Below are 25,456 nucleotides of genomic sequence, written 5' to 3' on the forward strand. Positions count from 1 at the left end.
ACTTTTACAATATCTGGCATTATATTTTGCAATATCTATCTTCTGTTGAAGAAGAGTATCCTGGAGTCATGGTCTGAAGGGCTGCCATGTCCATAGGGCTGAAAGGGTTTTATGCAGCTTTTTTTTTTGTGTAGCATCTCTAGGTTGCAGTGTTGTAACTTTAATGGTTACATGTACAGAGATGTTTCTTAAGGCTTACACTGCTTCCCTTGCTACCAGCTCTTTAAAGAGTTTACTTATTGCTGCTGGAAAATGCCAGGAAAATTGGGGATATTGCAACGTTTTTAATAGRAAATTTATCTTGCAGCAGCCTGCTCTAATGTGGTTAATGTCCCAGTGAATATCAGAAAATATAAGATGTTGGAGAAATACATGGAAACCTTGGGATCCCATGTGCTGTGTGGTTGCTTTTGTTCTTTTTTAGCAGAAGGATGGTAGCACTCGATAGAAGTCCATTTGTTGATGGACTGAGAGTACCTTGAGAGCTGCACATGCCCCTGGTGCTCACCCTGATCCCTCCCCAGGCAGCAGAACCCTCTGCTGGTATTTCAGCCCAGACCTTCCTGTGAACACAGAGATGGTGTTTGCAGTCACAGCTACTTACAACTTTTATACTGTGTGAAAATGAGCGCTCCTCACTCATTTCAGGTTCAGCTGAAAAGATCTTGAGTTTGATAACATCCTAAAACACATCTGGTTGTAGAACTGCAGACCAGGCCCTTGAAAAACCACAAAAAAGGTGTTTGGGTTAAGAATACTCTTGTGATTAAAAAAATACTGCGAGTTCTCAAGTGTTTGTTTAAAGAAAATAATTTTCATTAAAATGCTGGCACAATTTCAAGCAATTTGATTTTAATTTTGAAGTGTTGAAAATGCCCTCAGATAATTTCTGCAGCATTCCAGAGCCCAGAAGTGATAGTAGGAAGTAAGTTGCTTAAGAAATCAACAAGAGAATTCAAATTCATTTCCTGTTTTCTAAGAAAACAGAAAAAGGTCCCAGGCTCTTAAGTCTTTCTGAGAAATACCTTCTCACGAGCAGTTTTTGACCAGAAAAGCATGGTTTGCCCTTTTTTCCCTCAAACAAAACAAAGTTTACCCATTCAGAAAGCTTTCAGGAACCACACATGTCATACTAATACAAATAATTTACTGGACTTTGGTACCAAGCAAACGAAAGGCTGGACCTGAAAGGTTGGACCTGAAAGCAGCCTGAAGTCCATATTATGATTATAAAGGTGTTCAGTGATAAATATTTTACAGAATTTTTGCTCTGAGTTTCATCAAAGCAGCGGTCTGATCATTTCATGTTCTTGATTTTAGGATTTAGATGAGACATGCACCAGCACTGAGTTTCTGTGTCCTCGCCATCCCTGATATCCTGGCTTTACTGAATCCTGAGAGGTGTTCAAAATCACAAAGTTTTGCTGGTTTGGGCTCAAAGCCTGACTTAGCTTTCACTGGAGCACTCCTATTGGCACAAATTCTCTCAAATTCAAGCCTAGGCTTAGGAAAGCTTCAGTTCATTGACCTTGGCTGGAGCACAGCTCTTTCTCCAAAGAAACCAAGTGGAAYTGTGTGCCCAGCTCACCCCAGAGGAGTGAACAGCCCCCAGCCARGCACTTTCTTCAGCTGACATTTTGCTCCCAGCACCACTTGTGACAAGATGTCCCTCCATCCAGCAAGGAGATGCTGCAGCTTGCTGCAAGCACAGCTCTCACCTCATTTTGGTTTCAAGAAAGCAGATTCTGTAAAACATTCTGCCACTGGAAAGTTGGTTTCCATTTAGAAAGCATAAAAAAAATTGTAAAAAAAAAAGGAAATAATTAAAAAGACATACATGCCTCTGAGCAGGCTTTTGAATGCTCTCCTTTGTTAATTTRTACAGTTAACAGGCCTGAATATGACAACAAGCTTCCCATCAAGAGCATCCCAAACAAAAACTTCAATAGAAACTTTTCTATCTCACAGAGCCCTACAAGCTTCACAGTAACAACCATTTTTTTTATTTTATTTTTCCACATTTTTTTCTTTACTATCAATTGCATGCCTCAGGTGCTTGATGCTTCCCATGGGATACCAAAAAGTGGCCTTTATTTTGTGGGAGAGAGGTTTTGACAAATTAGGCCATTTCAGGTATTGATAAAAGGCACATAAAAACTTACATCCACAAAACACCTCCTTATTTATGGCAGCCAACAATTTTTATTGTTTAATCTCACTGCCATTCTCTAGATCTAGTGTCTACCCCATTTTTTCAGTTCTCCACAGCAGTTTTTGCTGGGCTTACCATAATCCTCACAATATCAACATACACTCACTCTTCACCAGCRTATTTACTTGGAGGCAGGTAAGAAATTAGAGATAATTCACTGTTGAATCACTTGATATAATATATTCTGGGGGTTAATCCTGAATGCATGTGGGCTGGGAAGAGGGAACTGTTTTGCTGGGTTTGGTCGTTTTCCCTCCGCTGTGCTTAGCACATGTGGTGAAGCAAAGGCAATAAATCAGAACAAAGGAAGCAAAGGCAGAAGGCTTTTGGGAACATGTGTTTGAGGAGAAAAACTTGGCTCACCACTAAAGCRGMGTTGCCTTAGAACGGATGTTTGAAATTCAGATGTAGAAAGAGACGAACAAAACTTTATAAATACAAGAGACTTGCAGTTTCACAGAGCCAGGAGGAGTCTGCTGAGACCCTGCTCCCAGCCCTGGGCAGGCAGAAACTGCTCAACAGAAGTCATAACTACCCTGAAGCAGATTTGCCAAGGAATTTGGGAACCTAGACACAAGGAGAGGTGCCTGGTGAGGTTTCCCAAGGCCTCAAGGTGTGTCAGGCCCTTTAGGCTCAATCCCTGAAATAGGAATTTTCCTTCATTGTCCCTCCAATCTCCTGAAGAACTTGGTTTGAGTGGCAAGGATCTGGCAGGATGGGGAGGCTGCAGGGGTGGTTTCTGTGGGAAGCTGCTGGAAGCTCCAAGACAGAGCTGCTGCTGCTCCAAGCTGGGACAATCAGGAATGATGGCACTGCCTCTGTGATAACACACTGGAGAAGGAAAGAAAAAAATCATTGGGCAGATGCAATTGCAGCCAGAGAAAAGCAGGCAGAGAATATGTGAGAGGAGCAGCTCTGMAGGACTGAGGTCAGTGGAGAAGGAGGGGGAARAGCTCCTCAAACCACCACACTTTTGAAAGGCCAAGAAGTGCCTCTCTGGTGTTTGGGCACCCAAATACCTCTGCAGTGAGTTTTCTATTTCATGACCCTTCCTCTCGTCCTGTGGGCYGCCCATGGGACTCCCAGCCAGGCTGGTGGCCAAGGGTCAGCACTGGACTGACCAGTGCTAAGGGCAGTAAAGCAATCTCAGCTGCTGGCAGGACACAGAAATCCCAGGAGGATGCCAGGGCTCCTGTTTGTCTGTCCTGGCCCTATTAACTTTTCAGGGTAAATGGTCTCTATTTCACTTAATGCAATAGCTTTGCTGCCAGTCTTCTGCCCATACACTTTAGGCCAAGTGGTCTGACATTAAATGTATCCTGCATACACTTGATTGTAACATTAATCTGCCTTTCCAAATTTTCTTTTTTTTTTTTTTTTCATTTTTTATCTTTCCATCTTAAAATAAAAACATACCACTGATTCCAAGAACCAAGTAGTGGCTAAGATGGGGTCTCTATTTCACTTAATGCAATAGCTTTGCTGCCAGTCTTCTGCCCATACACTTTAGGCCAAGTGGTCTGACATTAAATGTATCCTGCATACACTTGATTGTAACATTAATCTGCCTTTCCAAATTTTCTTTTTTTTTTTTTTTCATTTTTTATCCATTCCAAGCTTAAATAAAAGCAAAGCCCAGATTCCAAGAACCAAGTAGTGGCTAAGATGGGGTCTGTAGAAAGGAATAGAGAGGGAATAGAGCTAAAAATGGAATCAGGGAAGCATGGCTTGGGCTGATTAATGAGCTTACATCTGTGACGAGTGCTTACTATAAACAGCAGGTAGAGAAGCAAAGCCAGCAGCAGAAAGCTCTCAGGAGTGAAGGAGGTGGAGCTGTGGTCTCCCCACAGCAGCAGTGACTGCTGAGGACAAGCACAGCTCCTCCTCAGAGAGGCTTTAGGTGGGTGCACAGCAGGATAAAAAAAAAACAAAAAAACATTGGGGAACAGCAGAAATCCTTGCAGAAACCTGGGAGAAAAGAGGGATTACAAAAAAAAAATACAATTCCCTTCAGTAGAAGCAAAACAGCAAAGTCCTGACTAATGGTGCAGCCAGAAAGTGCCTGTGCTTTTACCCTCCTTCTCTGGGATTTTCCTCTAGCTGTTCCCACAATGTGGTTTGCAGCTGCCTGGCACACAGGGCAGCCCCAGTGGGGTGGAAAGAGAAGCACTTGGGAAAGATTGAGGGAATAATGATCAGCCAAAATGCAGTGCAATTCAGAGCAGCTGCCCTGCTGTATTCAACAGGATCCCAGCATGGCCATTCCTAAGGATAAAYGTGCAAATGAAGCCTCTGAAATCCTCTCGCTGGTTTAAAAACAGAAAAACACAAGCAAACAAAAAATWTCAAAGGAAAATAAAACCAAAATTCCAAACAAAAAAATCCCAAACCCTCATACTTTTAGCATTACATTGTCATGAAAACTGAAACTTCCTCCTTGTTCTCTGTTCCACAATCCATTGATCCATCCCTCTGAGGAAAGCTCAGAGTACAGTCAAGTTGTGAGAAAACAAAGAGGTAAAATTGGAATTCCAGAGGTGGATAACTATGGATAAACTCAATGCAGACTTTTTTTTTTTTTTTATAAATAAACTAGCCAAGAGGAAAGTACTGTTAAAACAAAATACCAATTTTAGACAGTGAAAATAGAAGCCAAGCTCCTCAGAGTCTTTAAAGAAAACTACTGGGTTACTCAACATAGCAAGTTGAACGTGAATAACTATAACTCTATGAATAACTCCAGCCCACTCCAGCTTGATTTTCCCTTGTTTCAGTGAAGAAAAAGTTTCCAGTGCTCGTAGCAACCAACTCAGCTCCCTTTGTTCCTGCTGGGCAGTTTTTGCAGCARTGCAGAGCAGATGCAATGGGGGTCAGGATCTGGCCCCCACACACACAAAGTTTTAAAGATTATCATTCAGCAGAAGCCACTGTAAGGAAGAAAAAATGCAAAGCCCAGAGCCTGAGTTATTTCTCTGACCCTGAATGCTATCAAACATAATATTTTATTTGGCTGGCTATAGAAAACATGTGGCAAAGCCTTCATTTTTGGGGAAAGTTCACCCTGTGACACGAAAAGGAAAGAAAAATAACTGAACTTCATTCTGCCTGCCTCTGCAATGCCCATCCCTGCACCACACAAGCTGCTCTCGCCTGAATTTTAAGTTCTAGATACATTGATAACTCTGTTTACTCTGCAGGAATGCCAGTGAGGTCCCAATCAAAGATTCACATCAAGATCTGCAGGGTAGGTGCAAACAGGAAAGCAGCCCCATGAAAAGTTTGTACTCCAAGAAAAATGGGAAGGTTCAAGATGATCAGTTTTTKAAAAGGACATGAAAAGTAGCAAGTTTAAGATGGATTTGAATAGTGAAACACATTCCCAAGTTCCAACTGTGTTCAGCAGCAGCAAAAAAATTGTTCAATGCTCAGGTGTCCGAGACCTGAGTCCAAGGCTGAGAGAACAGAGTACAGGACCATTCTGGAGGAAAACAAGCTTTGTACTCAAAGTTCCAGTTCCAATTCTGACCTAACATCAGGTCACCAAAATGGTCTTTCCTTTCTAAAAAACAAACAAACAAACAAACATTAAAAAAACAAACAAACCCAACAAAAAATGAGGAACAATTACCCATTTACCTTTCACTTGTGAACTCCACCAGCATCTCTAGGGGAGCCAAGGGGTGAGAGACATTACAGTGCACAGGAGGAGCAGAACAAGAGGGTTGTTTGCTGTTTTCCCATGCACACAGATGTTCCTGATGCACTCAACCCTCTACTAAACTCTACTAAACCTTCCTTAAGGATCTTGAACAAAGGGAAGGGTCCTTTTCCCAGCAGGGCTCTAAGCTGCCAGCCCTCTGGGCGAGTGAGAGTCCACTGCAGCCACAGAGGGGAGGCTCAGGCTGCCACCCTTCCCTCAGGAAGGCTGATGCTGTGCCAGCACCCACAAAGGGTGCACACACATGTTCTCTGCACTGGCTCAGCTCCAGGGATGCCTTTTTCCAGCTGAGGAGCTGAATCAAGCACAGATGGGGATAACCTTTCCAGCCTTTCCATCTGTTCCTGTTCACAAAATTACTCAAAAAAAGATATTTCTAAACATCTCCAAGCAGGTAGAGGGTTGTGATGGTTGGGGCAGTGTTGCCATTGCACTTCTTCCTTCATCAGGGGCAAATCCTTCAGCTATTCCCTAAAGCCTCTCCTCAACTGAGCCACCAGGGAGCTATAACTCACCTCCTCCTTTCCCCTGGAGACTGACCAGCTGTCCCCAAGCTCCCATCAGCAAGGGACAAGCCCTCTGTTGGGGACACCTGTGCCCTGCAGCCAGGACAGCACATTCTCAGTGGCTTTGCTAACCAGGGCGGCAGCAATGCCCCCTGAGCTGGGAGCCCGTGACTCAGCTGTGGGCTCGCTGCCACCCAGCAGCTGGCACTTGGCACAGGCCTGAGTGTGACTCAGGCTGGCAGGAGCCTTTGGAGATGCCTTCCCCTGATTTGTATCTGCAAGGGATCCTTTGTGTTCGGACCCTATTGTTGGCATGCCAGCCTCACTGTCAAAGTCTGGAGTTAATAAACTCCTCTTTCCCATCACAGCAGCTCTTCCCAGGCTGCAGCTTTGGAGGGCTGGCAGGGCTTGCTCCTGCACCGTCAGCCAGCACGGCTGCTGATGCTTTTTACCTTGCAAAAATCCTGGGATTTCACACGTAGGCAACCCCAGGGAAAGCCCAGGTTGCCTCCCTCTTGCTCCATCTCTTTATCTCTTTTGGTGGGGGGTTTGGAGCCCATGGTCTTACAGCCCTWCCCCTGGCACCAGCAAGTTGGGCTCACTCCGAGAAATGAGAAAATTTCAAAAAAGAAAAAACAAAAATACAAAAGATGGATGTGTGAGTTCATTTCTGGAGCTGTATAAATGTGGGATAATTTCTACCCCTCTCCAGAACCGGTGACATTTTACAGGGGGCAAAGGGACTCACACGTGGCATTGCAGCCTTCCTTCCATGGCAGATTTGTGGCTTGTTTGTGGGTTATCAGTCAAAATGGGTGGAAGCAACTTTCACTTCTCGGCATTCCCATAGGACAGGTATGCTTCAGAGCTGGCTACATTCCAGCAGAGTGATTCATTTACTTTAAGCCGTATTTTTGGCTTGTGTAAGSTGGATCGACATCAGTGTGGCTACAGCAGTTCACATCAGCCCAAGGATATGGCTCCACATTGTCAGGGAAAGATGCTCCGTGCTGGAAGGGTTTGAGCAGCTCCTCGGTGCTGCAGGCTGGAMCCTCTGCAGACAATGAGCCCTGCCTGGAGGATGTGGCAAGGCTGTTCTGCTTTGTGTCACCCTGGAGAAGAGAAGAGGCAGCTCTGGTCACAGTGAATGACAATGGGGAAACAAAATAAAACATTTTAGGACTGAAACTGGGAGCTGGGACTGGGAGAGAGCTGGAACAGGATCCAGAAAGCCCCCGATGGGAGAGGGGAATTGGGACAGCAGGATCAGACTGTGCCTCTGGTCCCCTCCAGGGGTGTCAACAGCTTTTCCTAGGAAGAACTKAAAGGATTAAAGCATCTCCATTCAGACACGCAGAGAAAAATGGGCAAGCACAGGATGGTGGTGTGTGACTGTAATTAACCCTTCAATGCTGGTCCTGTGCGGGGCTGGGTGCTCGAGGTGAAGTGATGTGTGCAGCCCCCACCCTGTTCGTGCCAAACTAACCTTCTCCAGCCCTTTGTGGAGATTTGTCCCTCAGCCAATCCCTCTTCCAAAAACTGGCAAAAATCTACACGCTACAAAGCTTGGAAACCGATGTGAGTAACACCCATAGCAATGTGAAGTGTCAAATATTGTGATTTTGTACAGGAACATTCACACAGGGAGAGCAGCACTCTTTGCAAAACAGGGCTCAGTGTAAGCAACCCCAATTTACACAAGGAGAACACAGAGACTAAAGGCTGCTGCTGCTACAATAAAACCAAACCCGGTGAATCCCATAAGCACTTTAAGAAGGATTTGGGCAGAATTTGGGTACCTTGGTTGAGAACTGGGATCTGGGAGCTCCATATTCCCTGCCTAGCCCTGGAAGTGCCCGAACTTGCCCGCTGCCTCCTGGTTTGACTCAGCCTCCCCAGGCGGCTGTGAAGCTGCTCCCAGGCGTGCTCAGAGCTGCTCCCATCCAACATCTCCCCTCCAGCTCTCAGGTGAGTGCTGCCATGSTCCGGCAGCAGGGCTGGCAGTGCTGTCCCCGTTCCCAGCAGGAGCCAGCCCGGRGCACAGTGRGGCACAGTGGGGCACAGCCCGCAGGTGATGAGCACCGCAATCCCCCAGGAAATGCCTTTTGCTGCTGCAGCAGCACAAGAGGTCGGGCTGTTCCCGGGAGCATCCCGCATGCAGCTCCCATCCTCTCTGMTGCCCACCCTRTGGGGCACMAGGAGCTCCCCAACAGCCCCTSCARYTCCCCAGCAGTGAGCACAGACAGCAAAGGCTGCATTTCCCTCCTCCAAGGGATGGCACAGAGCCCTGGATGGCAGCAGCGAACCGCAGCCATCGCCCTCTTCCATGCCCTGCAAAGATGCCCGGGTAACACAGGCTGGAGCAATTCTGCGTTTTGTCACTGTTTCAGTACAACCCACGCCTGAGGCCGAGCTTTGTTCGATAAATCGCACACCCATTTCCCCTCCCGTCCTGTTAACAGCTCGCTTTCAGACAAAGCCCAGTCAGTGCCTGTGCTAAGTTCCTGCTGAAGCTCAGCTCCCCCCACGCTGTCAGCCTTTGCAGTTTTCCCAAACGCAATCAACAACCTGGCCTAGGGCTTATCTACCCTCTTCCAAAATTCTTAATCTGACACCTAATGATGCATTAATCACTGTCAGACCACGCTCTTTTGTTTCTGCTTCTCTGCAGGCATGTCAGAATCACAGAGGATTAATTATTCTCTAGCCCGGGTACAGAAGCTCAGCCCCTCTGCAGACACTCGTGGATGTTTTGTGATCCCTTCAGCAACCTCTTCACCTGCTCTTCCCCTGCCTCACTCACCTCTCGTGTTTCTAGCCCTGGATGTTGGCTCTCTCTGGTGTAAGAATGGATTCCTTTTCAGCCTCACTAACAGAGAGGATCACCAAAATCCTTCCCTGCAGCATCATCCCAGTTTGGGCAYCCTGGTTCCCAGTTCGTTTAACCACACTGAGAAGGTGCCTACTCTTTCCTTCATATCTGCTTTTATCTGGTTCACCTCTAACCTTCCATACACACAGCACTTGAGAGCATSCAGTATTCACAAGTATAAAACATCCTGCTCAAAATTGACTGACCCTCCCTCCAAAGCCTGTGGGATGATGACCAAACACCAGAGCAATCTCTGGGAGCCATCCAAGCTCCACCTCAGCAGACAAAGCAGCTGCATCCCTTCTTCGAAAGAGCCTTGACAAACTGGGACACAGCTCCTCTTCTGCATCTCAAGAGCCTGGGCCCAGCTGTCCACAGGAAGTGACACCCCCAGGAGATGGAGGGACATCAAGGATTCATCCCCACATGGAAGCTGTAAGGGTTTATGGATGCTGGTGCAGCATGAAGAGTCTCTGGAGATGGTACAGTTTGACACAGAAAAGCTGCTCCACACACAAGGCACAGCTGKTTCCAAAAGGAATTAAACTACACCTATCTAAWWTWTTTTTTKTAATTAAAGCTTTTTCTCAAAWGCAAACTACTTCCATGAACAGTGGGGTTGGATCTGCATTGGCTGAGCCTTCTCTGCAGCAGCAGYCAGGGAAGTCCATTCAATCACCCATCACTGCTGAGCACTGCCTGAGGAAGTCTCTGTTCTCCCTTCCTTCCATGAGAATTTCTGTGCATGATTCAGCAGCCATCTACAAAAAACAATTTGGAAGATGAATGAGTTCACTATGACAGAGGGGAGGAAGACAAGAGATCATCACTCTGGGTGCATGGGGAAAGTTTCAGCAGTGCTTGGATCACACAGTGCTCTTTCCATTTCTCAAACACATCCCAGGTGCTGGAGTCCTTCAGTTCCTGTTTTCCTCTCTGTGATAAGGACTTAGGAAGCAGAAATAGACAAAACCAAGAAGGAAACAAAATTAAGTATTTGCAGATGATGCAGTAGCTTCTTTCTAATAATCCTGGAGTRTGTCAGCTTTACAGAAGGAAAATGCTTGGCACAGTGTCATCGTGCTGCCAATGACAGAACAGATGGTGGAAATGTAACCTGACACAAGGGTACCTTTCCTTGTGGGGAGATTTTGCTCACAGCTCCTTCCCAGAGAGAAATCTAAAGCAGGAACGTTTCTTGCTCCCAAAACTGGAATTCTCTGTGTGTTACCATGCTGAAGATTTACCTGTTTTATTTACACTTTGAAATTTCCTCTTGTAAAGAAATTCCACAGGTTCCCACAGCCGTAGCATTGCAATGGATCCCCATCTGCTGGAATGTTGATGGAATCAATTGTTGCTCCAGCCAGGGCTCCCTGGGCTGCTGTGCTGCTCAGGAACCTCTGAGAACATGGCTGAGTCTCCTTAGAGCCTCACTTCTCATATATTTCTGAATTTTAATGGACTCGAGTGGTTTCAGCTGCCAGCTGACACTGCAGAAAGGACAGGGCCAGACCAACCCACGCTTGTCCCTCCCCACCAGCAGCTCTATTTGTGGCCCTGTGGAGTGCCAGAAATAAACTGCTTTCCTTGGAGAGACCCACAGGCAGTGYTGGGCTCTCCACAGAGGGCACAGCAGCCTCTAAAACACCCATTTTKACTCTGATTTCAAARTGCTCACCAAGGGGTTTTAGAAGRCTGGAAGTGCTCTTGGGAGTCGTGRTGAGGTGGGAAAAGGTARAACTTCAAWKTGTGTCCCCTCCTCATCCTYGGAAAGCAGTYCTKCAGGGTGTGCCTGCTCCCTCTCTCATCTCTCCTAGCTGGAAGATCCCAGGCTCACAAGTGCAGTGCTGAGTCTATTTTAAATGACTCATTAATGTTTGCACACAAATGCCAGATGCTTGCTTTTTAAATAAACAAACAAACAGAAACCTCAAACACCCTCCAATAGATGGAACATCTTTTCCTACAGTGAAGGCCACAGGTGGTTGCTTGTGCAGGACAGWGGGAGAAGGTTCCTCAAAATCCTACTTTATAAACATTTCTACTCCTTTCCTCAGCCCTTCCCCTATCACACAGGTGGGGACTTTGGGGAGGGATGGAGGTTATTTCTTCCTACAGCACTTAGGAGGGGAGGATCTTGGAGGACAAGAACACAGCTGATGGGCTCCAAGGGAAATTAATCCCAGTTAGTCCTGAACTTTGCTACAGTTCCCACAYTCTTTGCCTCATGAAAATGGCAGTGTTATACAAGAGATAAACAGTGGGTGCACAGAAATGGGCAATGGCAGAGTTTGGGGCCAAAAAACTCAGATTCAAAATTGCAGGGAAGGTGACAGCAGTGGGAATTGGTCTCTCAGTGTTTGTTCCATGAGCTTTACTYCCATGTGTCAGCTGCCAGGTGAGGGCAATGCCCACTGCCCCATGAGCACACAGCATCCTTCCCGTGGGGATCTGTTCACACATGCTGAGCTAAACCCACACCAACAATTGCCATCACATTTTAAATAAAGAAAAGGGAAATGTACATTCATTTTATGTCATGTGCAAAGGCAGCAGCTACTGAAGGCAAGAGGGATTCAGGTGAGCGCACCGTGAGATGTGACTGGAATATGTTTCCTCTGAAGTGCTATAATCASAGTAGTAATGTATTCCCTTTTTTTTCCCCTAAGACTGGGAAATCACGTTTTAGTGCCTGCCACGAGACTGTCAGGATCAGCATTTCAAGTAGCAATTCAGCCTTTATCAACATTCAACAGCGTTGTAAGTCAGGAATAATTAATGTTACATTAACATAGAGTTATCGGGAAAGGTAAGGCTGTAAGCATTCAACATCAGATTCATTTAGCATTTCCTGCTATAATGCCATCAGCAGGAAGTATTTACCATCAATATCAACTTCAGGGGGGTGTTCCAGGACAGCCAGGAGCAGTTCAGGTGTGCCACCCCTGTACCTGCCACCTCCCAGCTCTTCAGAGCTCTTCAGTCCACTGCTCAGAGCACCATCCTGGAAAGCTCATGCGTTTGCCTGTGTCAAAGCAGAAAGAAATATTTCTGTAAAAACCACAAGCACTTTGCTATGGTATCTCCAAGATTAATATGGGGTTAAACTATTTAGAAAGATAGATGGATGGATGGATGGATGGATGGATGGATGGATGGATAGATAGATAGGTAGGTAGATAGATAGATAGATAGATAGATAGATAGATAGATAGATAGATAGATAGATAGATAGACAGACAGACAGATAATCTTACACAGTGCACAGAGAAATGACAGATGAGAATTGTGGAATGATAGAGAAGAGTCTCTAGAGCCATATTTTTATATTTATGCAGATATATATGTGCATAAAATCATATTCACACATCCATTCAGTACAACAGTGAAACTGTGGCTTATATAGAAACTGTTTCTTGACTTTTCAGTGGATACATCAGATAGTGTGTGAATCACAGCAATATATATATATATAAATACACAAATTGATATCAGTTCAGTCTAAGGTTCTTCCTCACGACAGAGGAAGACCTCTAATTTTCTTAACATCTGGAAAGGATTCACTGTCTTTCAGGACAGTCAAGAGGCCTGATTCCTGCATTTGTGTTCCTTCTGTCTCCAGGGCTATTCCAGTACAGCTAAAAGGAAAGGAAGCCTGGATTTGGGGTTTGGCTAGGCARGGTTGCAGTAATTGTTTAGTGGGACTTCCAAACATGCCCAAGGCTGCTACTTACGCTGACATTACCAGACACACTGGAAAATCCCTGTAGCTACTTAAGTCTCACTTGTAACAGCATGGGACATGTGAAAGAGCGCCTGGAGACAAAACCCCACTGAATTTCAGTGGAACTGGGATACCTGGACCCAGGAAGTTCCAGCAAAACCTTGTATCACCAAGCCCTCACCATGCTGCTGGCCTGGACTTCCAGGGATGGGGYATCCAGAGCTTCTATGGCCAGCCWATTCCAGTGCCTCACCACCCTCTGAGCAAGGACTTTGTCCCTGATATGTGACCTAACCCTGCCCTCTGCCACTTTAAAGCCATTGTCCCCATCCTATCACCACATGCCCTTGCCAAAAGTCCCTCTCCAGCTYTCCTTCCCCRGCTGCAATTGCTCCACAGCAGGGGTGCAAAGAACAGGGAACAAGGAAAATGCAATGAACCTTTGCTCTGTGAGATAAGCCCCAAAGGGCAGCTCCTGCCCCATCARTCACAGAGCTGATGTCAGCAGCCTGCAGGGAAGTGGGTGAAGGAGCAAGACTGGCTCAGGAGAGAAAACACCTCAAAGTGCTGGGGGCATCTACTGTAGTCTCCTTGCTATGAATGGGGCTTTAAATGCATCAAACATTTCTTGAACAAACACCAGATCTGTCTTTAAAATAAAGAAGAGCTCTTCCTATGAGTAAAACAATGTTAACAATGTGCTGCTTGGAATTATATCTGGATAGGCACAACACACTGCMTCCTTCTGGGGCCTGCAAAGGAGTTTGATGGCCACAGAGACATTTCTGTGTGAGATTGTCTCCTCAGTGCAGGGATGAGAGCAAGGCAAGCCAGCCTGTTGCAGTWTAGGATGCCACATTCCCCCTGAATCCCAATCCTGCCATTCCTTAGTGAGTGCCATGCTTGTTTGACCGTGTACAGACCAAATGCTGTAGAAAAATGTAAATATTTTTATGGCCTGGCTTGCTTAAGAGCCTTTCTAAGGGGAAAGGAATGCTGTGCACACACACAGCAGAACAAATGTAATGAAAGCCAGAACCCAGAGATATTCTCTAGCCCAGAGACAGAGCGCTTTGCGTTGCTGAAGGGTGGACATTTGGTACCTCACAAAGACAGCATGAAAGTGGAGATAACACAATTAATAATGAACTCTGCAGCACAAAGCACTGTCTCCATCACCATGACCTCACTCTCCTCACGGACAGAACACAGAGCTATTCACTCATCTCCTCTTGCTTTTGAGAAGCGGGCCAAGTGCCCACTTCACTCCGTGCTGCTGCAGAGTTTTGGTGGTGACAGAGCCAAACTCCTTTGGAGGTGACAAACAGCAGTAACAACAAAAAAAAAACACTCCCTGCATAAAATAAAGTCAACAAAAGTCCTGGTTTGAGGTGCCCAAGGTGTGGCCACCGAGAGTTTACAGGAACTGCAGTTTTCAGCTCTCTCAGCACAACACTGTTTAACAAAGACCCTTCCCACTGGGAAGTGCAGTCCCCAGCTGAGAGCTACCAAGGTGGCAGAAGAATCACTGCTTGCTGTCAACACAGCAAGATCTACATCCCTTCAGCAGCAAGGTCACAGGCAGCCAGCACCACCAGCAGCTCACWAAAGCACCCAAAGCAGCCCAGACCTGCCTCACCCTGCTGTGTCTTTGAATGTGATGTTCCCATCAGCTCTGAAAGTTGGAGCTTATTTTATGTTGCACCTCCTTKTCTTTTCAGATGTTCCCACCACAGCTGGGCACAGCCTCTGGCACAGGGGATCACCCCATGGATTCAAYCCCCATGGATCCCTCCAGGAGGCTGCACACTGGGATGCAGCTTCACCCAGGCCAAGGAAGCCATGCCAGGCATGCAGAGTTTTGGAGGAGAGCCCAGGTGCAACACCAAATAAGAGGCAAGAGAGGTAAGCCCTGCACAAAGCTTGGCAGAATCCTAATGCACCTCRTTTCTTTAGATGCATTTATTTCATTATATCTCTTCACATCATCAGTGCCTACCAAGTTCAAGTCTAACCTGGGGGGAAAAGAAAAGACTTAGGAGGATGGATTAAAGCCCATTGAAAATATTAAAGCCATTTTCACAACTRAACATTAAAAATAATTCAAGTTGTTTCCTCAAATGTAAATACTATAATTGTGGTAAATGTAAGGCTGTTTCTCCCCGTTTAAATGAGTCCTTGGTCTTGCCAGAATGCTGGGAGAAAAAAAAAAATCAAGTAGACAGGATTTAGGTGGGCCAGGATGAAAGCACAAACATTATGACAGCTTAATTGAAATCGCAGGGTGCAGGGTCTCTGGCAACAGCAGCCCAGCTGCTTTCTTGACTCCTCCAGCTGTTGGGAGACCCATCCCTAGGCTTGTAGTCCAAAAATGCCACTGGAGCAAATCCTCCCAACCTTTTCCCTTTGACTCTGGGGCTCCAGTGATTTGTTGCTCCCTGACAAACAGCCTCATCCTTCAAATGTGGGAGGCAGCCCCTCTGACCCCTCCAGGTGCCCTCTGCCTCCTCCCCTCACTCCCACCCTGCTCCTCTGCACCTCAAGGCACGGAGGAAGCTAATCCTTCCCCCTTCCCTTCCATCAGCAGCCTCTTTGCTCATTGAGCAGGGACCCGAATTTCTCTGGCCCTTGGGTACTCTTGGGGCCTCTTCCCATGGCTCTGAATTGAGAAAGGCTTCCAAGAGCTGAGTGCAGCTGCAGCAATGAGCCAGAGAGCTGCCAGGCCACTCATGGTCACGTTGGTGCCCAACTGGGGGCTGCTTCCCTCGGGATTTTCACGTGGCCCTGCTCCCCTTTTCCTGCTCTTTCTGGTTTTGGTTACAGCCACATGTGAACAATGCACCCTGTGTGCACATTTCCCACTTGGTGCACAGGCTTGTAAAACACTTKTAATATGTGATTTACAAGGGTTCTGTTTTGGGCTGAAATTGTTCCCCTCACGAGCTGAGCAGGGGTGAAGTGGCTGGAGGTGTTTATGGAGGGCAGGGGGGAGGTGAGGAGCAGGGCTSAGGGCTCTCAGGTCACTGGCAGCTCCAGCATCTGGCACCAAAGCCTGTGAGAAGCAATAACAAAACACCAYCATTCCCCTCTGAACTGGCATTAGCCCCAGCAAAGCATCCCCGCTTCCAGAAGTGACATTTTTTGAGGATAAGAAATGTTTGGAGATGGTCAAAAGCACAAGCAACCAAAAGCCACAGCAGCGTTTGAGTCAGATCTGTTTGTGACCTTTTCTTCCCCAGAAAATTGTAAAAAGTGCTACCAGAAACATAAAAGAAATAAACAATAGCATCTTGATCAAACTGTATCACATGGAAAAACAGCACCTGATAATTGTATAATAGAAATAGATTTGAAAAAAGAATTCTCATGAAAAATAACATTTAATTCAGAAGCATAAGGCCGCCCCAGTTTGTTATCACTTTAGGTCCCTAAGTTCCAAGTGCTCAACTAACTACATTAGACAAAGTATCCAAAGTCAGCTCCTTGCTCAACTTTAATAAAGTTTCAATTGGAAAAGATAATATAAACTTCCTGTCCTAGAAAAGGCTACCAGAGGCAATTAAAGCAGCGGGGGAAGGTGGCAGTGCTGTACTCTGACCAACAGATGCAGCATTCAAGTCTCCTTCACAGTATTCTGAAAGGGAAGACTGCTGTGCTTTGATTTTATAGATATGTATTACAAGATGATGTAATTTCCACTTCAAGTGCTGACAAAACACACTTAAGGAGTTCTTGCCACAGTGGAAGTGCAGGGAAATGTTTCAGAGCTCTCCAGAAAGCTTAGCTGACATGACTTCTTAAAAGGTTGAAGTAATGCACAAGGCTTTTTCCCCTTCAGAAATATCTGTCTCTCACCTGAACTGCATCATTATTTATTTTATTTTATCTTATTTTATTTATTTTACTTTATTTTATTTTATTTCATTTTATTTCCCAATACCAGTTCCTGGAAACCACAAAGGGTAAGGGAGTCCACAGCTTTCAAAAAACAAAACATTTCTCTTGGCATTTTGATTACCAACACTGCCACTGCATTCCATGTGCAAAAACAGGTTTCTGAGAATGTGAAGACTTTTAAATAAAACACTATGGCTCAGCAGACTTATATTTTCTAGCTACACTTGAAAAAACCCATGCAACCTTATTCCCCTGAAAATTACAGTAACACATTTATTTTGGCATTCATTCTCCTCCTGCTTCTCTCCTCTCCACACCCGAATGTCAACATTAGAATTTACAACCTGCACAAAGCAAGTGTGTCCAATTGTTTTGCTTTTCARCCATGCATTGGCCATGGCCTTTTCCTGGTGATGGGATGGCTGTTCATTCTCCAGAGCTGTCCCTGCATGGTCACCTCAGCCTGGGCTCCATGCAGCTCCCTGCCCCACTGCACAGCCCATGGAGGAGGGACAGCAGGCTGCACTTGCACTCCAGGCTCGGCCTTGGCTGTCAATTTATTAATGGATGAAATTCCAAATGATAATCCCAATCCACAAAGCTGCTGCACTGGGGTCAATTAGCTCTGCAGCTGCCTTGACCTGGATGCCCCACAGCTTGGAAAACATTCRGCAGCCCCTGCCCAGATTTCCTGGGAGCAGGAGAATAAGCTCCTTTGCCCTCAGACTTGACTSCAGCTGAACTGGATTCCTTTGGAGAACCCTGGAAGAGCTGGCTCCTCTCCAAACACTACTGAAATCAGGAGCCCCACTTCTTTTTCCCGTGAATCTTGAGTCGTGCCCCAACATAGCCCTTCATTTTCCCTTTGCCATAGAGTCAAATTCCTCACGAAGGCATTTCAGGTGGGAGTTCAGCTGGGATGGAGCAGGCTGTGCTGCTCCTGAGCTGGCAGCAAACAACAGTCCCTAGACATTAACRTGATGGACATGTCGACACGGAGAAACGTATGGCACCAATTAAGACAGTATCAAAAATTATGCAGAACACAGTTGAGTGGATTAATTTGTTGCCTGGAGTAAAGGCTGCCAGGACAAAGCTGGCTRTCAAGAGACACGCTTTCATCTTGCCTGCTGCCTGGTGCCAAATGTTGTGAAGCCCATGTGCACCAAGGATGATCTGGGGTTCTTTTTGCACCAGCACTCCTGGAGTGAGGAGGGCACAACCAATTTATGTCTCCACATGCTGACTTCTTTTTTCTTTGTAAGGAAGAAAAAACAAAACAAAACAAAACAAACCTACACTTTAAAAGAAATCCCCAAATGACCATTATTCCCAAAAGACTAAAATAAAAACTACAAAGCAACAGAGAAAAGATAGTTCTTTTCCTGCTCAGAAAGGTTTTCTTTTGCTGAGGGGCTGATGTGATAACTCATTTGTCAAACACACTTTTTCCTGATTCTCTAAGCAGAGAGATGAAAAATAGTTAAATCATCTGTGTGAATTTTTTTTCCAAGTTGCTATTTTTACACTGACCAGAAGGATACTGACACCCTCTCCATCTCTTTCTTCCCACCCATTCTTTGCCAAGGAAGATGCAAGATTACCTCTAGCAAGTTGTGACTAAATTCTCCTGCCTTGCCAAATACTGCAAGAACGAGCAGCTGATTTTCCCTACAAACCTTATGTTTGCAACACGCTACGTAGGTCTGTGGCTGTCAGAGTATTCAACAGCAAAGAGAAAACTAGGATTTGTAAATAATCAYTTACTGCATTAATAGGCAGCAGCACTTGAATTCCTGCTAAAGCTTTGTACCAGCTGTGCTTTGTCCCAAAATCCAATTATAAAAAGAAAAAAAAAACAAAACAAAACAACTGCTCATGCTTTGTCCTACAGTATGAAGGATATTCAACCACTCTCCATAAACTCTGCTGTCACTTCCAGTGCATCTGGATCCACATCAGGCTTTCATTTGTCCATATTTAGCCCTGTTAAACTACAGCATGCCTACCTGAGATATAAATTACCTTGAGGCTTGGAGTGACGCCATCGTGAGTAAGGAAACTGTTCCTAACACTGCACTCCTTAATTTAAAGCAGGCAGAAGTCCCCTGCCCACTTACAACCCAGCACATGCTGACGACAGTTGTTGATGGAGAAATCCAGTTTTAATCCAACTTTCCCAGTAAACACATTGTTCTCAGAGCAGCAGAGCAATGAAATCTGTTCTTTTTCAGAAGGTTTATATCCTGTGTGCCTTAGWCCCTGAGACATTTATAGCATATTTGCAGCTTGGCTATATTCCCGTCACAAAACCTTCYAGATCTTTCCTATTATCTGCTTCCAACACCTCCACTGAACTCTGATGTATTTCTGGGTGCTTTGCCCCATTTTTCTAACTTAGTGTTCATTTTTCTTCCTTTCAAGTGCCGAGTGTCCAGGGTTGTTTTCCTCCCTGTGCTCAGGGATTTCCATAGATCCAACATTCTCCGRACAAAAAGATAAAATCTCAGAAAGGCACTTCCTGAAAAGTTATTTCTGCAGCCAGTAATCCTCTGCCTGCTGCCAGGCACACCGTTGTGCTTGGAAATACCAGCCTGGATGGATGATATCTYCTTTCCATGGAGGGAAGAGAAGCAGATCTCAAAGCACAGCAGGGAAAAGCTCCCTCCTGKTTTTTTTTTYCCCTGGACAGGAGCTCTGCACAYCCATGGGGTTCCCCCCAAGCACACAGATGCCTCCTGCCCTCCAGCACTGCTCCCAAGGTGCTCTGCCCCAAGGCTCCTCCTCCTTATCTGCTGTTTCCAGATGCTTCTGACACAGCCTAAGGGGCAGAGAGGGTGAGCAGTAACACCAAGGAGAATGGAGAAAGGTCAAAGCAGGACAGGATAAATGGTATCCATTCAGATGTGCCAAAACCTGATTTTTTACTCAATTAAACTTCTAAACATCTACATCACTAAGAATTTTGATGAAGGGGGAAAAAATGCATTCCCTCATCTTTTTCCTCCTGCTAGCAAATTCAATAAAAACGTATCCTCCTAAACATCTTTTTACCACCACCTCTTTTCCTTTTCTGCCATTTCCTTTCACTTTTATTATTTTTGAGCTCTCACAACATGAAATATTTTCAGAAATGTCAAGTTAATAAAACATCCACAAAACAATCACAAATATGAGAGAGGAAAAATAATGGCAAGAGTTCGTTTAGCCTTTTAGATCAAGTTACATAAGAAAAGAAGGAGAAAAATAGAGAACTTAAAATCACAAAATATCTACAGATCACTTCTCTTAAAAAACTTTAAAAAATTTCAAGTTTTTATGTGAAAAAGTACTTCTGAATACATGGAGATGGGTATCTTCTGAATGATAAGCCAGGTCTCAGTGAAAACTGATTTTCTGCAGGGCAATGAAAAAAAAAGGACAGCTCGTTAACGAAGCTTTACTCATCAGCATCACATGATCAGTGATTAAGAGGAGCATGATTCCATGGATTCTGCCTCCCCACCAAGTCAGGGAGMTGCAGGTGGCCTTGGGTGACGGGAGAAGCTACAGGACAGTGAATGCTCTAACAGCAAGGGCAGCTGTTCTCCAGCACTGCTGAAATGGTCATGAGCCTCTCACCTTCCCACGAGGAGGAAGAGAGCAGAGCCCACGTGAAGCCCTCATGGAGTCAATGCCTTTTGCATGGGTGGGAAGAAGAGACAGCAAAACAATCTGATCTAGCCTGCTTTTGAAAAAATAGCCAGTCAAATATAATAAAACATTGTTTATGGGTTGAAATACTTGAMAATTAAGTTTTCTTCACAAGGACTGGAAAGTGTGAGCTCGAAAACTAAAAAAGTTCTCCTGGGAAGCTCCTCATGGGCATCTTCGGAGACATTTCATCCTGGTCTGCACCTGCAGCTCCCACATCCAGAGGGAAACCACCTCTCCATACCCAAGCTTTCCTGAGCAGCGAGCACGGGCTGGATCCGGAGCACAGCTCCCTCTACATCCTTCCCCTCAGGGAGCACTCACAGCCTCYGACTGCACTTCACAAGCCAAAATCTGCAAATCCATGGCGCTCTCTAGTGTTTTGGTTCTGCTTGGGAGAAACAYGAGCATCCCAAGGCACTGACATCATTCCAGAGAGTACAAACACCCAGGCAGAGGGATGCCCAAGGATTGTTGCTCATTCGGATGAGTTTGCCAACATTCAAATTTGTTCAGGTTGGACTGAACCTTCCTGTGGATGCTGCTGGAGCTACCTACCTGTGGCCCCCAGCAGCAGCACAGTCCCTCCAGGGCAGTCATTTAAACAAACCCAGGGTTTTAAASCACATTGCTGATGGACAGAGCTATTTCAGGAAAGGTTCTGATTCCAGGATTAGCTCCCTGCAGAACCTAAGTGTAATCCCGTCAGCTCCCAAATTTGCCATCAGAGGAAAACCCCGCGTGAAGGAGCAGTCCCAGGGATGGCTCCAGGGAGGGCAGTGGGATGAGGGCAGGCTGAGGGTTCCTCTGGCAGCTGCAGGTGCCACCAGCCATGAGGAACAGCAGCCTCCACAGACACAGCAGCCCTTCTCTTATGTCTCACCTCTTCCCATCACTGCTTCACCAGAGACAAGGACAAAGCACATTTCCAGCTGTGGAAGGCAAGCACAGTCCAAAAACGCAACTGCTCTGATTTGCTGTTGAACAGCTTGCCAGTCCCTTCATCACTGGTTTTCCACTCTGACACCATGCCTCTCTTTCTCCTGTGCACCTCTGAGGCTGACAGTTCATGACAGAAATACAGCACATCCCACAGACTCACAGCCTCAGGTCCAACTGTGTCTGCCAAGTGACAAGATCGATGTGGCAATTTGCTGCAGAACATACATTCCTCTCCCTCTTTGTCTCTCTCTCTCCTCTAATATACATTTCAAATTCAATCAGCATCCAGAGGGAGGATCTCCCCTAGTGCCCAGGAGAACATATTTCCTCCGAGCTCACAACACTGGCTGGTGACGGGGAAATCCGCTCGCACCGTGTCATTGATTTGATGTGTGCCTTGTGTCGGTGGGATAAACACCACCCCCTGGACTCCTGGAATTCCAGCAGCATCTCCAGCCTAAGCTCCTTGTTACTGGCATGTTGGGAGTCCAGTGCAGACACTGAGCAGTTATGACATGCAGATAAATGCTCTTATCTTCAGCTCCCAACATTGCTCCTTTGAATAAGCGCTCCCGACAGTTTCCACTGCTCAAGCTGCTTTTCAGTGAGGGACAGCGAGAGGGAGAAGCATTTTAAACCCATCTTATTCCAGCAAACTTCTCTGCTGGGAGAAGGAGCTGGGCTTGTCATCAAACCAGAGAACTTCCAGTGGGACACAGCATCACAATTCGCAGGGAATAAATCAGGGTCCCCCTCAGGCAGCACATTAAAGCACCTGAATAAACACAGCTTAGACTGGTCTGCTCCTCTGTGGACTGAGCTCCAGAACCTCGGACACAACTGCAACACTCCAGCAAAACCGTGCTTTCAAACTGTGCTGTGCTGCCAAGAAACTTCCTTATTTTGCACCCAAAATGTGAGATTATAAATTTTAAAGTATCTTTTAGGAGGTTGGTGCCAGCGCCATGAGAAAACTTGTTCCTTCAAGTCTCTCACCTCTTGCTGTAGCACACTGTCCCTCAGCTCAGCCAGAATAGGAGTGAAAATCTTGCTTTGTGCTTTCTCTCTCCTCTTGCTGCAAGGCTGACTACAGACCACAAACCTGATCATTAAGCCACGACTCAGCTGGAGCTCAGGAAAAGCCCCAGTGCTTTGAATGGATTTAGGATTTTGCTCTCTGCTTCTCTATACAGGGATTAAATAAATATTCTCCTGCTAGAAAAGTGCCACGCATGTCTGCCTGAGTTCAATGGGATCTTTAAAGTAAAGACACAGAGAAGTTGCAGTAATTTCTAATGGTGTGGCAGAGGGTGAGTTCTAGGGTCAAAACAATATTTCAACCTCCATAAATCCAGCTCACCTGCCTTTAACAGATGGAATGGACTTTGACGGGAAAAATTAAAAACATACAATAAAGAAAACATCCAAGACTGTAAATTGAAGAAATAAAATAAAATGCCTGAAGTGCAGCAGGAGGGAGATGTCTAGAGAAACAGTAGGTCTCTGATGGACCAAGTAAGCAGAGGAAGCAATCAAACAGGGAGGTTACAACCAAGCCAAACAAYGTCTTTGCAATCAGTATTCACACTGGAGTATGACTGGGGTTAGAAAAAGGCAGAAAAAAATAGCTATTATATAGGTCACTGTCTATGCTGAGACACCACCTGACATGCAGGAATAAAGTAATAAGAGCAGCACYGGAAAAAATCAAGATGGAATTGAATCAGCCAGACTGACAGCAGCTTTCTAAATGCACCAGCCAACAAAGWAACTGAGCTCCTGAAAGGAATATGGAATCCATCTTCAAACACCTGTTACTGCAGAGGGACCCAACAAGGCCAAGATCATTGTGGGATGAGCCTAACAATTCTAAAACACCCAGCCTAAGAAAAACATCTGAGAAAAGTTATGGAGACTGAAATGAAAACCCCTCAGGCCAGCTGCAGTTGCAATTTTTTTTCTTTTAAGTCAGTGAAGTTACTCTGAATTTTTAGTGGAGAAATCTAGTTTTGATACTGGCCAGATGATTCTGGAAGAGCCTTTGAACTCTGGCAATGAAATATTCAGCTGCACAAATCAACAACCCTCCATCTATACCCAGTTCTAGAGTGGTAAGAATAAAGAGCTGCAGAGTTTGCTATCTAAAACAAACAATATTTTTGAATAATATCTTCTAAAATTATCAGCCAGGACATAAACTCTGTTTTGTTGGACCGAGTTGAAAAGCCACCTAGGCTGTGTATGCACTTCCATTTCAGGAAGAAGTTTTCAATTCATGCCCTCTTTACTGCACAAAATGCCAATCCCARAACAATCCTGTGTGTGGAAGACACAGATTGCACACTCACCACTAAATTATGAGAGTGAGCACCCTGTGGATCCATGGGGCTCACTGACTATTAGTGTCTGAAGTGATGAAGAATAGACAGAAATAGCAACCACAGCTGGTGATCAGAGGCTTGGCCAGGCTCCAGCTGGATAAATTACAGCCTCTTACTGAGGAAGCTCAGTGATGTATCCAAAAAACAAAATGAGAAGMATGTTGCAGATAACAATTGAAAGAAGCAAACCAAATACCTGACTSCCACCAACCAAACTTCTCTTGCTCTCTGCAGGATTGGGATTTTAGCTCAGAACAAACAATTGCTCCTAATTTGGTTTTGAGTACAACAGAGACATGTTAAGGCACCTTCTGAGAGACACCTGGGGAAAAAAAMCAGAGATATCATACAGATGTTAGATATACATGTATCAATCAGGACTTTTAGAGACATCCTAGYATGTCACAAACTCTCAGCTGTACAAACTATGTGAGAAACTGTATTTATCAATTTAATAGCTGTAGAGACATGTCAAAAGGTAGAAGCATGCTGAAAAGCCTGCTCTTTTTAATGCATCTCTACTTGGGAGCCCCAAAGCAGCTGGATCACTTGCCATATTCCATATTCTGGGGCAGTATTTGCCTGTGAAGTGGAGCAYTGCAGTTTCCAGAAACCAGTATGTGAAATTAATCAGCCCAAATATCAGCCAACACTTAAAAATCAAATAGCATTTAAATCTGATGAAAGTCATGACTGAAAATTCAGGGGCAGTTAGAAAAGGATTTTTAAATTCTCTGAAGTATTTGAGACTAGAAAGACACATGTAGGCAAAAGGGACAAAACCCAAGATAAAGAAATCTGATGAAAAATTCCACTTCAACTAAAGTCTACATCTCGACATCTTATTAATGTCAAAGCAATGTGAACTGAGGCCYAAAGGGAGCAGTCTGACTGAAGCCTTTGCTGCCACCCAGACTCCTGTGATCATTATCCTTTCCACAGCATTCCCACATGAAAAGTTATTTTTCAGCCTGGACTCAGCAGAGCTCTTAAGGAYGTGCTGAACCCAGTCAAATTAAGACTGGACAAGAAACAAACTCTCATGCCATCAGGCCTTATGAAGCTCACTGCAGAAGGGTTTAGTGAAGTGATATGGTTTGTTTCTTTTGCAAAGTTAAAGCTCTTCCTTATCCAACAAACCCAAACTCTATCTTTAATCCACTTCAGCAGAGTGCCTAGTGCTGTCAGGACCCTGAGTGCACACAGGACTGAAAACAGGGCTTTTTGTCTACCCCATCTGTCTACTCTTAGCAGAGCCAAGCCAGCCCCAAAGAATTACAGCTTTTTACCCACTGCACTGAAAAGTGTGGCTGATGAGCTTTCTCTCACTGATAATCTGGCATTCTGAAGCTTGGCTGAACTTGGCACTGCTCCTTCCCTCTGCTTGTGGAAGGCACACATTAAAAAAACTGCTCTAAGATATTTACCAGTGAAGCTCACTGTGGAATAGTAAAGAAACTTTGAGATCAGAATGGAAATAACAGAAGGACAGGTTTTTCAGTTGACTG

General features: G+C 45.3%; 1 long non-coding RNA gene across 2 annotated transcripts in view; it reads right to left on the reverse strand.

Annotated features, from left to right (window-relative positions):
• LOC130582095 (uncharacterized) overlaps positions 1 to 25,456 on the reverse strand; it is a 42,340-nt gene that overhangs the window by 10,420 nt on the left and 6,464 nt on the right. For both annotated transcript variants that reach the window (XR_008966291.1, XR_008966290.1), the window contains exons 2-5: positions 24,145 to 24,270; positions 12,195 to 12,336; positions 7,185 to 7,548; positions 605 to 719 (exon numbers count right to left, since the gene is read on the reverse strand). This is a non-coding gene — a long non-coding RNA (uncharacterized LOC130582095). The remainder of the gene's footprint in view (positions 1 to 604; positions 720 to 7,184; positions 7,549 to 12,194; positions 12,337 to 24,144; positions 24,271 to 25,456) is intronic.

The sequence above is a fragment of the Malurus melanocephalus genome, unplaced genomic scaffold (genome assembly GCF_030028575.1).
Source record: "Malurus melanocephalus ecotype Western Australia unplaced genomic scaffold, MMel_1.1 scaffold_462, whole genome shotgun sequence".
NCBI lineage: Eukaryota > Metazoa > Chordata > Aves > Passeriformes > Maluridae > Malurus > Malurus melanocephalus.